The sequence below is a fragment of the Desmodus rotundus genome, chromosome 1 (genome assembly GCF_022682495.2).
Source record: "Desmodus rotundus isolate HL8 chromosome 1, HLdesRot8A.1, whole genome shotgun sequence".
NCBI classification, from domain to species: domain Eukaryota; kingdom Metazoa; phylum Chordata; class Mammalia; order Chiroptera; family Phyllostomidae; genus Desmodus; species Desmodus rotundus.
The window spans coordinates 117,872,454-117,889,184 of NC_071387.1; positions in this window are offsets into that span (position 1 = coordinate 117,872,454).

Below are 16,731 nucleotides of genomic sequence, written 5' to 3' on the forward strand. Positions count from 1 at the left end.
GGCCAGTCAAGTTGACACATAAAATAAATGATCACACTTGTTGTATGATCTGTGAGTAAACTTTGAAGTTCAGGAGTTACAGTAAAGTTCATTTTTTAGGTCATGTGTTTGGGAAAAAATGATCAGTTACTAGTGAAAGTAAGAATGATTACTATTGCAAGAGGCTTTAGAAATTACCCAGTACCTTATCACACACATGAGGAAACTGAGCCAAAGGACAATGTCAGGCAAGTGGTGAGAGTGGGCGAGGAAAGGACTGGACAAACCTCTAGAAGAGCAGTGCGGGGTTCTCTCTGGTAGCTTTTACACTGCGGGGACATTCACAATCACCACACATTTAGAGAGCAGGAAGCTCCTCTCGAGGTACACACCGTACATTGGGCATCACTCCCAAGAGATCGTCCAGCCTGGGGCTGCTCAGCATCATCCTCTAGAAGAGTCTGATGCTGAGGCACCACCTCAGCACCATCCTCTAGAAGAGTCTGATGCTGAGGCACCACCTCAGCACCACCCTTGGTGTTCCTGGTTCCCAGGTCTTCGGACTCAGACTGAATTACCCTGCGGGCTTTTCTGAGCCGCCATCTTGCTTGGGACTTCTAAGCCTCTATAACTTTGTGAGTCAATTCCAAGTGGCACCTCATGTGTACTCAATAAATGTGTTGAGTGAATACATGAATTAAGAAATTTTAACTTACATTTCTTGGGATGGTGAGCAAGCTGGTAAATATCTCTAAGCTTCAGTCTCCTGAGCTATAAAAGGCTTTAATGCTTCTTACTGAGGATTAAAGCATATAATGCATGTGAGTGCTTAGTAGCACAGTGTCTGGCACACAGGAGAATGCTTATTTTGGGGGGTGAAGTTTCTGCCACTGTTTTATCTGCCAGTGGCTGGTCTCAGCACAGGCACCACAACAGGTCCCTCTTTCTCACCCCACTTCTTTAGTCAGCTGTTAAAAAGAAAAAGTATTTTCTTATCTAATGATTGTGTTACGGCCCCTATATTTCACTCGAGAGCCTTATTTCCAAATGTAGATTCATTCAATGGATTTCAGGCAAATCACTAAAATGACTCCCTGAAAGGCTTCTAGGGAGATGAGACATAGAAATGAATAATGCAGCATCTCATCATCACCAAATATTAGTTAAAATGTTATTAAACTATTCTTATATACTGGTCAATATTTATTATTTTAGTTTAGTAAAGGAAAAAATTTTGCAAAGGTTCAGTGAGGTCCTTTTTCATAATTCTCATTTTTCTCAAAGGACGTGTTTATTTCATCCTGAATTTTTCTACCATGATTTATAGGATCCTAACCTCTGCAGATTGAACAGGAATTGTTAGATTCATATTTTGAAGAGGGAGTATCAGTGTATACAAGAGATTGAGGTATAAAACCAGAATGCCAATTTACTAATTTACAGAGAGGAAATATAATAGTGAACCTCACATTACCACCAGCCTAGCCAGAGCATTCTCTCCAAAAGGAAAAAAAAAAAAAAGAAATGTTGATTTGCTTTACAATCTTACGGGTCTTCAGTTCTGTTCTAATAGCGACACCACGGAGCTGACCTTAGTCACCCATCCCCCTCGATGTGCACGCTTGCACTTTTCAGCCAGTCCCCCTCCCGCCCCACACACACCCTTGGTATTTTGAGTGACATCTCTCTAATGGTCAGTTGGTTTTACTTGCTGTCGCATGTACTTTTCAAAAGTAACGTTCTTTTTCAACAGTTCTCACTCCCATCTAGTCGATGGTGCTCTGATTTATGCCCTCTAGGCCTTTCAGCAGAAAGGGCTCTTGGTGAAAAATGCTCAAGTTTGTAGATCTAAGAATGTCTTTGTGCAGCTTTCACATGTGAATGACAGCTTGACTGGATACAGCAGTCTGGGTCAGGCCCCGGTCCCTGGGGAACACTCAGGATGTCAGCTCAGTGACTTTTGAAATTGACTGTGGAGTAGAACTTATCTCTTCCCCCTCCCCCTGCTTGGAAAATTGTTCCCCGTGAAGTTTTAAATGTTGATGGTTTTCATTCATTAACTTGAACTAGGAAAAAGTAAGGCTTTAAAATTTCCCAAGCTTTTCCCTCTTTTCTAAGTCTGGGAAACTTCATTTGTGTATTCTGTCAATTATGACAAATTCAACATGATTTTAATTAACTTTCCAAGAGGTAATTTTTGAAAACTTAATGAGTGAGGTCTAAAGTTAATCTGGGAAAGTGGTAAAAAGTTCAAAATTGGAGAATAATCAAGAAGGGAATTTCTCTTCCAGTTATCAACATATCCTAAAATCTACAATAATTAAAGCAGAGGGGTATTGCCTCAGGAATAGACAAACAGGCAAATGTCCCAGGATAGAGTTCCCAGAGAGACCCACGTGTGTGGACAGCTGACATGAATGTTCAACCCAGTATGTCAAGTAATGGAGAAAGAAAAGGATATTCAACAAATTATTGGGGAGAAATGAAGGAAAAGAACCTAAACCTCCTTCACATGCCAAACATACACACCAAAAAATATATACATTCTAGGTCTATTAAAGATCTAACTATTAAAAATAACCTTAAAAATAATATAATATTGCTTTGTATCTTGGAATAAGTAACACCTGGCAAAAAATAAAATAAAATAAAATAGTACCAAGGAAAGACAGACGTGTTTTCCTATATAAGAACTGAAAATTTCAGGGAAAGACATGCCAAACAAACTTCATTGGAACAGATTTGGAAAAAATATTACTAAGGCATTTAAAGCACAAATGATTAATATTTATAACACTGCATATATTTAAGAGTTTAAGTAGATTTGGGAAAGGAGCAGGACAGTGGCCATGGAAGTCGGAATCCACTAAGGAGTATGTAACAGCCCACCTGCGGAAACAACCGGCCCTGAAAGTGGATGGCACTGGAGCTGCGGGCCATGCCCTGCAGGCCCCCTCGGTCTGTGGCGCGGGAGAGGGAATGGGAACGAGGCGGGGCGACTACCGTCCCCTCCCACTACCCCCGCAGACGCCACGCTGCATAGAACAAGAGGGCCACTGCTGCCGCGAGCCTGGAAGCCCAAGGGGCTGGCCCGGTGGAGCTGCTGCTGGTGCAGATCTTGGTGGTAAACAGATTTGGGAAAGGAAGGATAGATAAACTCATGGTCTGGATCCACCATCTTGATATAGGAATCTAGTTGAAACTTTTCACAATTTTCTGAAAGAAGAAGGGGCCTTGACTTGGGAAAAGTGGTACTGAGTCCTCACCCAGCTCCTACAGGCAGTCCTGTCTTTGGCTCCACCACAGAAGCATTCTGACCCCCAAGAAGTCCAGAGTTTTGAGAACCAAATTCAGTGGAATTTGCTGGAGTGATTTCACCATCACTGTACCCAATGATATAAACCAAGTTGCATTCAAGTACCTAAACCCAAGTTACAAAAGATGACATTAAGTTTAATATCTGTTTTCCAACCCAGTCCCTGGAATTTATCCTCATTAGTATGTGAATATACCTGAGCCCTAGCTTTTTATACCTCGCCATAGCTTTGCTTCCCTTGTTCTCCAGTCTCAAACTCAAGAGCAAGGTGTCTTTATTTGGTTCTCTTAGTAATCTTTTTTCAGGGCCTTTGTTCTTGAAGTTTCTTCTACCTGGAACCTTCTCTCTTTCTGTCCTTGTCTGATTAACTCTTATTCATCCATAAGACCAACCTTAGTTATCCTCCTCAGTAACCACAGGTGCTTCTAATCACCATTATTTATCCAGTGCCTAGGAGAGTTCCTAGTATGTGCTAGGCACTCAATAAAGATTTCATAAACAAAAAATTAAATAAATAAATAAATAAATTCTAAGGATGCCATAAGTCTCTTAGAAAAAAATGTACAGACCCCAGTATAACAACAGTCAGAGCATATGAATAAACAACTCACAGGAAAAGAAATATAAATTGGGTATAAGGAATCAGATACTGTCATACACTATAAACAGAAGTATACATCAGGATAATTTTGGAGAAAGGGATTTCGGCACTAACAAAGTAAAAATTGTATCCTTTGGTCCAGCAATGCTACTTCTACACATAAATATATTCTCTTACACACAAAGGTATTTATTGTATCATTGTATGAAGTAGCCAAGAATTGGAAATGATTCTGGAGTCTACTCAGAAAGGAACTGTTACATGATAAGTCTAACTTCTAGATTATAGCACAGGTGACTCTCTTTAATGATGTGAATTCAGGGGCCCAGTCTCTCTCCAAGTGTGGCTCTAACATCTTAGTGTCCTTTCCATTGTGTGGATGGGGGACAGACAGTGAAAGGTGGCATGAGATATTTTATGACCAGTCTGAAAGTGACCTCCATCACCGTGCCTACATTCCGTTGGCAAGAACTTAGCCAAACGCTCCTGCCTGGATGCAAGAGGGGATGAATCCTTCCTATGTACACACTCAGGAGGGAAAAAATGAAAAAGTTGATCTGGAAATAGCTTTAAGGTCTTTTGCTAAAGTGCAAAATGTAAGCTTCAGAAATGCATGTGGGGAATGATTTCATACTCTTAAAATTGCTGTAGGTGCATTCTCACCCTTTTGTAATATTTAACATTTTTATAAGTGTAACAGGATATTGAGTTGGATTTTTTCTGTTACCTTGAAATTAGTAACTAGAGCTCAACATTAAAGTCAACATGGCTTCAGCGTTCTCATATTCTAACGGAAATTGTACCCAAGTGCCCTCCCCCACCCTAGTCATCTCAGAATCCACTTGCGTACAATCTAAATAAGGAGGAGAATAAGGGAAGGATGAGGACAGTTGTTGGCATCTTGAGGGAAGCAGTAGTTATGCCAAGAAGCTTTTCCTTCCCTCCCTGGGAGATTTCAATAGAAAAACTCTCAGAGCCACCGGGCACCTGCTAGAATTTGCTGTTGGCATCTCATGTTCTGTCTGTGTGCTTGTTGAACTGAAGAAGTCACACGTCCTCCAGGAGCTGTCATCAGAACAAAGAGAAGCACGGTGAGGACTTTTGGAGAGTTTTCCACGAGTCCCTAGGGTTTGGGAGCCGATGTGGACTGCATACAGTTCTTTTCTAGAGATTTCTCAAGGCAGGAGGTTCACTGCAGCAGAAAGGCTGAAGAAAACTATAGGTTACATGCCTGGAAAAAAAGAAAAAGACTGAGTAGATGGAGTAAATCACCCACACTCCACCCCATTCTTTGGAAGATGCAGAAAACCTTTCTGGTTCCTGCAGCTCCTCACAAGGGAGCCCTGTGGTTGGAGGAGAGAATGGAAGCAGCTGGACCACCCAATTGGCTACCAGGACAGCAAGGCAATTTATTATTTGTCAAAGAGGTTGAATGCCCAGGGGGCTGGAGGGCAAAAAAAGATGACCTTTTGGGTGTCCATGGTGAAAAATGAGTCGGGGTAAAGCCAAATTTGGTCTCAAGAAAACCTCATACACATTTATGAGGAGACCAATGGCTACACTAGCAGAGGCAACCAGCAGTTGGAACCAGAAAAGCCAGAAAATGGCCTGAGAATGTACCACTGAAATATGTCTGTAACTTCCTCAATCCTCATTTCTTTGCCCCAACCAACCTGGGCCATAAAGGGGGAATAGGAATAGGAGGTGGCTTGTTTCAGGACATACCCCAACCTTCTCCACTCTGATCTGTTAGAGGCACTGAGACGAGAGTTTACAATTAAATATTAGATTAAAATCAAGTGTGAGATTGAAGTTTTATAGTAGACTGGATGTTTAGTAATCAAAAGTGACTAAGAAGTTATTAGATCTGCCTGAGATACCCTAGAAGGACAAGAATGGGTGATCTGACAGCTCATAGTAGATTAGAAACAGAGTAAAACATTTTCATCACTATAGCCCACTGAACACACCGCCTTTGCAGTAAAACAAACTTAATTACATTTTTTACATTAAAAAAAGACAGTTAAAAGCCATATCTTGGTGTTGTCTGCTTATTAATTTTACCATTTTTAATCTCCCTTTTTTTTAACTTTTGAGAGTTCTTTGCTTATATCCTTGATCATTAATTCTGCACTATTGGCTTTGTCTTCTCCTGTTTTTATAATCCCGCTATGACAGGTTGCAGTTCCACGCTCTGTCTCCTGTGCTCACCACTTTCCATTCTTTTTCTTATCATGTCCATTAATTTTTCTTATCATGTCTTTTTTTTTGTTCTGACTTCTATTGGGCTGATTTGATTTTCTGCCACATCAGTTCCATTTCTGACTGCTTCAGTAATGATCTGATTGTGGTTATTGTACTTTTCATCATAGATTGATTTTCTATATTAACTGCAACACCTCTGGAATCTTCCTGAACACTGAAAGTCCTTCTTGAATTATAAGTGAGTGATCTATTTTAGGGGTTAGGATTACTTGGTTTTGAATCCTGACTCTGCCACTTAAAAACTGTATGATCTCATAATTATAGAGAAAATGATAAGATATACCAATAATTGCAAATTTGGTGAAACATGTTCCATGATAGTAGGAAGAACTGGTAGGCTGCCTTTAAAGGGCCATGGGAGTGGGGGGAGGGTGGGAAACCATATAGAGATTCAGTGTGTTGCAAGTGGGGGCTGTTGGGTTTGGGTACTACAACATGGGGTCAAGAAAGGGTCAGATCACAACGGCTCTTGTACGATTGAATTGAGTATAAAGATATTACCCTATAGACACATACTTCCTAAGGACACATGCCAGAAACTATGAAATAGTGTGCCAGGGGCACAAGGAGCCTCAGAAGACACTTGCCACTCTTCCTTGAATTGTCAATAGTGCATGCTATGAAGTAAACACTACTTTATATTAAAACAAACATATATACTACTACATAGGAGGCAAAATCAAAATAAAGTTCTAGCGTGAGCCAGGCGCCTCTACGTGCACGTTACCTCTCGTGGCCCGCTCTGGGCCTGTGAGAGTGCACGCACACTGAGAGTAGGCTGCCAAGGGAAGTCATCAGCTCCCCTCCAACCTCTCAGTGCAGTTCCACCAGCTGAAGGAAAAGCTGCTTCTTCATCCTTCCCACAGAGGCTTCGAGGGGCCGCACACCCTCGTTAGGCCGGGGAAAGTGTTCTAATTAGGTGGCTTAACTATAAAAACATCCCAGCCCTTCGAAAGCCACTGTCCCAAACAGAGACAAACTAATGACAGTGTTTCCCACTAATACTGATGTATTTTCAATTTATGCCATCCAGCATGCGGCAGTCTGCTCCATCTCCTGCCTCCAGTGATTAATGGCCTGGCTCCAGCTAGGGTCCAAACAGAGAGAGCCAAGGGAAGCAGTTGCAATGGGTTTTATATTATCATGACGGCAACAAGCTCATTCTGTAGTGTCAGTGCTGACTGCAGGGTTCTGATTATGAAATATGATGCATGTTGAATTTAATGACTTTCTCTGCCCTTCTGGTGAGTTCACTGCTTTCCAATGTCATTTTCCGTTCTCATCTGAGTGGTAATAAAAGAATATCATTGACTGTGGTAGCTGGTAACCACTGTGTGTTTTACAATAAATTGCACTTCAGGACCTTTTTCCCCAGGAGAAAAGTGCATTGGTCAGAAGGATTATTCCAGGGCAGGCTCTGGGATCCCCATCTTCAAGGGGATGGAATGGGGTGGAGATGCCCTTTTTAGGGAATTATTCCCTAAGAGCATTCATTTTTCAAAGGGTTTTATATCAAAGGTCAGTTTGGACTAGGGGAAAAAATAATAAAACACGGGCCCAAAAGCCAAAATGACTAGGGTCCAATCAAAAATCAATGCCGAATGAACAGGGTCTGATCTGCTAAGAAGTTCTGGAAGGGGAATCTGGGCGAACACAAACTCAGAATTGGGAAGGCAGCCCAGAAAACTCTGTTCTTTCTGCGCCTGTTCGAACTGACCCTTTGTCCTTATCTCATGGAGCAGTCACCTCCACTTGGGAATGAGAAGGAGAAGAAAAATAATATTTAATGAATTACAACTGTGTACCAGATCTGTGCTAGGCAGGAGGTCACCTGCTCTCACAGCACTCTTGTGAATCAGGCCTTACTCTCCTCAATTTGTAAATAAACTTAGGCTCCGCAGGTTTCTCAGGGTTCCGGAGCCAGTGAAGGTCAGAGCCAGTGCTCTGACTCCCAGTAGTGTTTCCCGTGGACCAGAAGCACTGGCCTCACCTAGGAGTTTGTTAGAGACACAGAACTTGACTTCTGCCCGGTATTGTGTGTGCAGGTATGAGAAATTTGCCTCACATTCCAAGCTATGGAGTTGGACAGGGGATAGAAAGTTTCCTGGCACTTGGGGCAACCGGGGCAAACTTCTCTCCTTATTATTCAGAGGGACAGCCCTGTAAAGTCTCATTGACTGTCAGCATCTTAGGTCTACTGGTTGTCCAGCTGACAGTGGTGTCGTGGGGACAGTGCTCCTCAGGCTTCAGAGCTCCTGACAGTTGCCTGGGCAGCTGCTTAAAGTACAGACTGCTTAGTTCTATATTCTGTTAGTCAGAATTCTCTGGACAAACAGAAGCAATATAATAGGCATATATAGAGCAAGAGATTTATTTTAAGGAATAGACTCATGCATTTATAGAGGTTGGCAAGTTCAAATTCTGCAGGGTGAACCTTCAGGCTCAAGAAAGATGAGACAGAGGCCCAGAGCCTCAAGCCCCTGCCTGTGGAGTTACCTGTCCAGGCACCCACATGGTTAGTAGCAAAGTCTGGACCAGAAGCAGAGCGCTGGGGCTCTCAGGGCCTAAGCCAACCAGCTACAATCTCACTTAGAGATTTCGTAGGACTCCCCACACTCAAACATGCTTTATCCCCCTCGCCCCCAGAAACCCTCTGTGGTAGGGAGGGCAGCCACTTCTAAGGCCATTTACACATGAGGAGACCAAGGTCAGGGAACAGCTTTCCAGAGACTTCCCTGTGAAACAGTGGAATTGGTCAGGTACTTTTTCCACTCCAAGAAAGTTAAGTAATGAGTCCAGAGTCCTGATTCCCACTGTGCCAGACTTACTAACCCCATGAATGTCCCAAAACAGGAAGTCAGCCAGCCCAGGCCCCAGTCCCATGCTGTGTTAACTCTGTATTTCAATACCAGTCATAATCCCCAGATCTACTAGTGTTCTAATCCCAGCCCAGGCACTAATTGTATTAACCTGGAAATTTTATCATGGTTCTCATTTCCTAATGTGTAAAGTAAGAGCACTGGACTTCAACATTAAGAGTTTAGGGCCATTTTTCTTTTGTTTTCCCTCAATTTGCTCTGTGATTTATAATCTAGCCTGTATTTTGGAGAAGCTCACAGATTAGGACAATCGTCAGTAATTTTCTGGTATTTGCCAAAGTATCAGTGCTCATAAAATGGAGGCAGAAAATATACCGTATGTTTTGGACTATAAGACCCACATTCTCCCCCCAAGTTTGGGGGGAAAGTGGGGGTGCGTCTTACAGTCCAAATGTAGTTTACCTGGCTCACTACAGGGTTTCTGCTTTAAAGGATGTTATTAAATATTTTACCACATTTTTTGCTTCAACATTTTTTTTCCTATTTTCCTCCTCTAAAACCTAGGTGCATCTTATGGTCTGAAAAATACCGTAGGTGACAAGTGACAGAAAACAAATGACACCAGCAACTAGAGGGCACTTTAGTTCAGGTCCTGGCCCTCCTTCCCCACATCTAAGATTCTGGTTGATTCTACTTTAAAAATGTGCCTCAAATGTATGTTCACTTCCTAGATCCCAGTTGCCCCTGCCAAAACTTCAGGCCTCTCGTCATTCAGTGCCTTTTTATCCATGGCTCAAACTAAGGTCTCACCCTCTTCTAATTCTACATCCAAACACTGCCACAGCAATTTTGTTAAATGTGAGTGAAATAGTTAGATTCAAGAATAAATGTAAAATGTAACTATCACTCTCCTACTTAATCCATTCATCCTCTTAAAAATTAAATCAACATTCTTCAGCTGGGATTCAAGGTCACCCTTGGCCTGACCTCTCCCACCTAATTGCTTATCACTGTGCATGCCCCTGGGACCACTTGCAGCATTCCTATGCATCATTCTCTTTGTACACTCTGCCCCTCTGACACGGAGAGATCTGATTAAGATAACTCAGATCACTGGGGAGAAGTGGAGAGGGACCTTAGGAGGACTTTACCCAGGCAACTGTGGGCAGTCTAAGATGGGATTGGCTGAGAAGCTGAACACCTCCAGAGCCCATGGAAATGAAAAGAGGGCTGGCTCTCTGGTTCCTGAGCTGGCTCTCAGGCTCTTCTTCCTCTTCTTCCTCTTCTCTTCTTCCTCGAGGGCACCTGCATGATCATGCTACAGCTGCCTGCATTTCCCAATAGACGGTATTTTGTATGGGAAGGAACTCCGGGCATAGCCTAGGGTCAGGCTGGCCCACAGACAGTGTCAGGTTTATTCTCTGGTGTTCTAGAGGGAACAGGCTCTGAGGCAGAAGCCTGCCATTCTTCCAAATTGTAATTTTTGTATAGTATTGTTTTTAGTTTGTAAGCTAATCCTATACAAATAAGATAACTAAAAATGGGAAAGATGGGAGAACTCAGGTGTTAGTTTAGCCTTAACTGATAGGCTTCAGTGATTACAGCTGTGACTTCATAGGCTTAAGTAACTGCTTTTGAATAAATACTTCTTTCTTTTATCACCAAACCTTTGACTCTGGAATTTTGGCCTAGGGGGTGGGCAGCAGAACCCCAAGTGCTCTTCAGTTACACCTCTACCTTAGATACTCTCCCCCACTTTCTGCTCTGGTTAACTTCTAGTTATCCTTTAAAATCTGGCATTTGCCCCCAGGAAGACTTTGCATTCCCCAGGACTGGTTTAACGATGTTGCACTGTATTCGCATAGCATCCTGTGGAGTCTGTTGGCATCCGCCCCTCCCACTGACTTTCAGGTGGTGAGTCCCCTTGGGAGGTCTTTCACTTCTGTGTTAGTAGAACCTCATAACTAGAAGGCTAACCCAGCATTGGCCAGCTATCCCATCATGAAAAGGTGGAACAACACCATGGCATGGAAATTGCCAAGGAATTCAAACAGGAACGTGGTAGGGATATGAGGGCATGATGCATGCAGTCATTCAACAAGTATTCATGAATCACCCTTCCACGTCAAGCCCGGTGCTCAGAGATAGACATGAAATGGAAACACCACCACCTCTGATGAAATCCTGCCTTAAACTCTAACTTGAGTCACATTAAGCCTTACGAAGGGCTACCAGTTTGCAAGACATTCACGATCCAGAGGAATGTGTTTAACAGCATCGTGAGGATGCGGTCAGAAAAACCCAGAAAGTCGAAAACTCTAGGATAAATGACTTGGTTTATTCAAAAAATAATTGCAAGGAAAAGTTTTTTGTAAAGAGAGAGAGAAGGAATTGATAGATTTAAAAACATTTTCTATAGATTAAAAAACATTTAAAAGGCGTATCAATCAAATGCAGTGCATGGACCTTGAGCAGATCTTATTCAACAAGCCAACCCTTTAAAAAATACTTATGAATCAAGTAGAGAAATTTGTTAACAGAATGGATATTTGATAATATTAAAAAACAACTGTTAATTTCATTAGATGCAACATAGGCATTATGATTATGTATTTTTAAAACACATACACACACACTGAAATACTTAGTTATCTGGGAAGAAGCAGTAAGAAATTAAAAAATTTAAAAATGAAAGACTGACCATACTCCCTGGCCAGTGTGGCTCAGGTGATTGGAGCATTGTCCCGTAAACCAAAATGTTGTAGGTTCAATTCCCAGTCAGGGCACACGCCTGGGTTGCAGGTTTGGTTCCAGTCAGGACAAGTGCGAGTGGCAACCAATCAATGTTTCTCTCCCTCTCTGTCTTCCTCCCTTCCCCTCACTCTAAAATCAATAAGCATGTCCTCGGGTAAGGATGAAAAAAAATGATTGACCATAAACTGATTTTTGTTGAAGCTAGGTGATGGATATTTGGGCTTCATTGCTATTCTTCCTCCTTTTTTGTATGTTTGAGATTTGGCGGAACAAGTTAAAAATGGTGAGCACAAAAGCTGCTCCTCTTAGAGTGTTATTTACAATTACAATAACTGATATTAAATGAATAATTACAAATGGGTTATTTATAGCTGGGTAAGGCCAAAGATGCTTATGACTTGTGATACATTTGTATTGATTCCATTTAAGTGCTATAGGAAATGCTTTCTTAACATTTTGTTTTGCTAAAATTAGCAGTCGATAGGGGTTAAGGCTAAAACTCTTCCTGTTCATTGCCAAAATCTATGTTGGCATGTCGATGAAGGTTTGGTTTTCTCTCTAAGGAATAATATAGGTCTCAATACCTATGCCTGCAAATTGTTCGGCTATTTGTAAAGATTAATTGTGATGTATCTCAATTAGTATTGCTTGTGTGGTATTTTACAAGCAAATTCTTACTGACTGTACCTAACTACCAAAAGTCAAGAATGGTTCAACTTTATAAATTAGAGTGAATTCATAACAGTATTTCCAACCCCTTGCATTTCTTTGGATGCTCAAAGGCAGTGACAAAGGGGCAGAGTTTACAGCTTGTTTGCTGGATTTGTTCAAACCCCCTTTCTCACTCCCGGCTTGTCTCTGCCACTGCTTGTTGTCATCTCCGTGCCAGCTGTGGTGGTCACAAGCTTTTGCCATGGCAGAGAGTTTGTGATGTCATAGGTATTCTCCTTTTCTCATTCACTCTACTTGGGGATGCATTTTAATAAGGATGAGGACAAGGATAGATGAAGAACCTGCGAGTGGATCATCTACCTCCACGGCGCATGGAAGTGAGATTGATACCTCAAGCTTTGCTATTAGGAAATGATGGAGCAGCAAAGATTACCAAAGCAAAGGCTGACACTTATAAAGCAAAAACAGTCTTCAATAATGAATACATCTGAAATAGAGGCTAAATATCATTAAATTACATAATTTAAAATATGTTCTCTTTTGCTTTTTTCATTTGCAGCTCCTTGCATGAGTTTTCTTTTCTTTTTTTTTGTTTATTCTATTACAGTTGTCCTAATTTCCCTTTTTTCCTTTTCCCCCTTCACCCAGCCCATCCTCTCACCCATAGTCAATCCTCTCTCCATTGTCCATGTCCATGAGTCATTCAAATGTAATCAAATCTATTCTATTGAAAAGATGCAAAAATCAACAAAGAAATATGCCTAGAAAAAATACATGTTAAAAATTAATTACAATATTTTTAAAAATTACATTAGCCAAATTTCTTTATTTTACCATAAAAGAACAATTTTTTACATGTTTGGTTTGATTACTTACTCTCAAACATATGTTTATGAACATCACCCCAAAATATCAAATCTGAAATACTCTTTATACTTGGGGGGGCATGTCAACAAATTCTGGGTGTACTTAAGGCGTGTCAAGTTACACCATGGTCCTGTAAATGCCAGCAGAAATTAGTATGAAAGGCATCAGTTTACAGAAAACAACAGGTGCCAGATATTCTGCTACAACAGGAGAGCTATCTTGAGTCACTACATTCCTATACACCAACATCTAGGGCACAGCAGTGAGCAAAGTGAATTTAAGGTTGCAACACTAAATAGTAAATAATACCTCATGAATATCATAGGCTTCTTGAGATAAAATTCCGGCTTGAAAGACATCAATAAAAGGGAATGACACCTAAAGAACCAATCAAATCAGAAATACATACTAACGTGAAAATCACAGAAGTGAGTGGAGAGACACACTGAAGATAATTCAGGTGAAGTAAAAATGAAAAGAGAAGCAAAATTGTCACAGAAATTTACTAAAGTCCAACCCACAAAATAAAGGAAACAAATGCTGTTCAGTAGCAAGCTCTGTTGACAAGTGACTTTCACTCTCCAGAAGCTTGAGGCACATTTAATCGGCTTAAAAACAGGGCATCTAAGCAACCCACCCTGCTCCACCACTTGTTCCATCCACCCCAGCCAATTCCCAGTTTCCTCAATATACCCGGCTCCCTCCCACCTCAGGGCTTCGCACATGCTGGCCTTTTCTTGAGTGAATATACCTGGCTTTAGCTTGACTGACTTCTTTTCATATTTCAGGCCATCATCCTGAATGACACCACCCCTAAGAGAACTTCCCTGTTTTCCCAGTAATTCTATATTCCCACATCATCCCTTTCGCAGCACTAATCGGTGTTTGTCATTGTTTATTTGGAATTGCCTGTCACCTCCATCACACTAAAAGCTCCATGAGGACAGAACCAATTTATTTTATTCGTCATTGTATCTCCAGTACCTAACACATGAAAGGACTGTAGTATCCAGTTCAGAGTGGGTCATGAAAAAGTATTTGCTGAAAGAATAAATGAATGGTCATGATTCAGTCATCTCCTATAAGCAAGGACGGAGCACCTGTGTAATTAGCATGACTGCAAGAGTTAAGGCTTCGAGGAGCTCTGATTTTAAAAGAGCTCACATGAAATGGTAAAAAGAACTCATAACCAAGGCCAACTGTAAGAGAAAGATGTCAAAGTGTGAGAACAACGCCAGGATGTCTAGAGTCCTAACGAGATGAGGCTGCAAACCAATGCTGGATGCTCATCAAAGATGGGGGGAGAATCTGACTTGCTACTTGGGGTATAGAGTACAGCTTTTAGGAGAATTAAAGAGAAAGATAATCTTTGGGCAAATCTGCCATGGAGAAGGATCTTTGGTTTAGAAAGATAGTTAGAATGAAATTGATTGCAACAAAAAAAAGAAAAGAAAATCAGAAGAAAGATCATTGACTGTGGTCAAAACTCCATATTGGCTCACTCAGCACCCACTCTGACCCCTAGAAAGCCTTCTGAAACTCCAAGGAGTGGCAAATAAAAACTACATTTTCCAGACTCTCTTACAGCTAGGTTTCTTCATAATGTTCAGGTTCTACTAAGTGGATGACCACACAAGACACGTGAAAAGGACATGAACACTGTAACAAACTTAAATATGGGGAATTTGTCTGTTCTGATAAACATCACAATAGAGACATTTGGTCCTTTGAGGGCTAGTAGCAACTGTTACAGCTTCATGATCAAGGCAGTCATGGGTCTAGGGCCAGCAGCGGAGGCACTGGCTAGCCAGATTGCTAGCTTACCATTGCAGCAGAGGATGTGGGATCTGGGACCCAACGCGACAAAAGCTCCCTTAGCAGGCCAGCTCTGTGTTGTGGTTCTGGGAGTTGTCCCTGCTCCAACTCTGCCAATGTCTCTGTGAGCTATTTAATACCCTTTATTTAACCCTTTGTTGCTCAAAATTGCCAGAGTGGATTCTGCTGACTACAACTGAGAACTCCAACCAATTCACTAAGAAGAGAGGAAATAGTTCCTCTTACATTGACATGAATATTAGGGACAACTATGTCTAGGAAATCTTATGTCTTTTGCAAATGTAATTTTGAGAGTATATTGGCTTTCTTTCTTTAAACCTATTTCTTTTTCATTTCTAATAGTGGAAGTCCAAAAAAGATGCCAAGGAGGGTCATGTGTTTATTTTAGAGATAATCTGGTAGAAGAATTATGTGCCTGTGCCACTGAAACTTAGGGGAAAATAATGTCAAAGGTAAAAAAAAGAAGACTTTCAATGAAGAAACCCAGCCTAGTCCATTTCTAGGATGCAGAGGGAGTGAAGAAATATGCTAATTAAATGTTTATAAATAAACAAAAACATTAACATTGGACCTATCAATCAATGACTATTCATTAAATAATAATTACATATAGCTACATTTCTCACTAAAATCAAAGAAAAAATGATACTAATTGTTTCCTCAAAGAATATACAATTAGAAAGAAGGGAAGTAGGTATTAAACACTAGAAAACTATGAAATACTATGGAACTAAGTGAAAAAGCGTTTTGTAAAGACAATGGTTACTGAGGGTATGGGTCATTGGAAATGGCTCCACAAAAGTCATGCCAATTTCCCTAAATATGGGTAAAAAGGTAAGTGCTTGGAAAGTGGAGAAAAACTGGGAGGCATTTCAAGGACAACAAATACATAACTTTATGATGACTGTCCGTCCGGAAAAAGTCCAACCATTGTTAATGTAATGAGAACGGTTTGTGTGACATCAACACAACCTGGCAGCCAAGGAGAGTGCACTGGAATGCACACGTGTAAACAATGACGACTTCACTGTGTTAGTCAGTGGGGGTGGTAGATGCCACTGAGCGAGCATGTGTACTGTGAGGCCATCACATTCAAAATGACTAAATGAGTAGAGCAACGAATCTGCATCAAATTTTGCATTAAACTTGAACATTCCTCTGTGGAAACTCTTCAGATGATCCAGATGACTGCAGCTAAGGGCAACTGGTGATAGGCAGCTTCCTCAGGACAACACGCCCACTCATACATCATGTCTTATACAGAGATTTTTGGCAAAACATCAAATCATTGAGGTGACTCAGCCCCTCTACAGCCCATATTTGGTGACCTGCGACTTATGACTTTTCCCAAAACTAAAATCACCTTTGAAAATGAAGAGATTTCAACATCAATGAGATTTAGTAAGGAAAATACGATGGGGCAGCTGATGGCGATTGAGAGAACCATGTGAGGTCCCAAGGTGCCTACACTGAAGGGGACTGAGGCATCATTGTCCTATGTACAATGTTGCTCATATCTTTTATCTTCTTCAGTAAATGTTTATTTTTCATATTGTGTGGCTTGATACTTTCAGGACACTCCTCATAGACATACCTGTGGTTTTTTAGCTGGGAGACAGCAT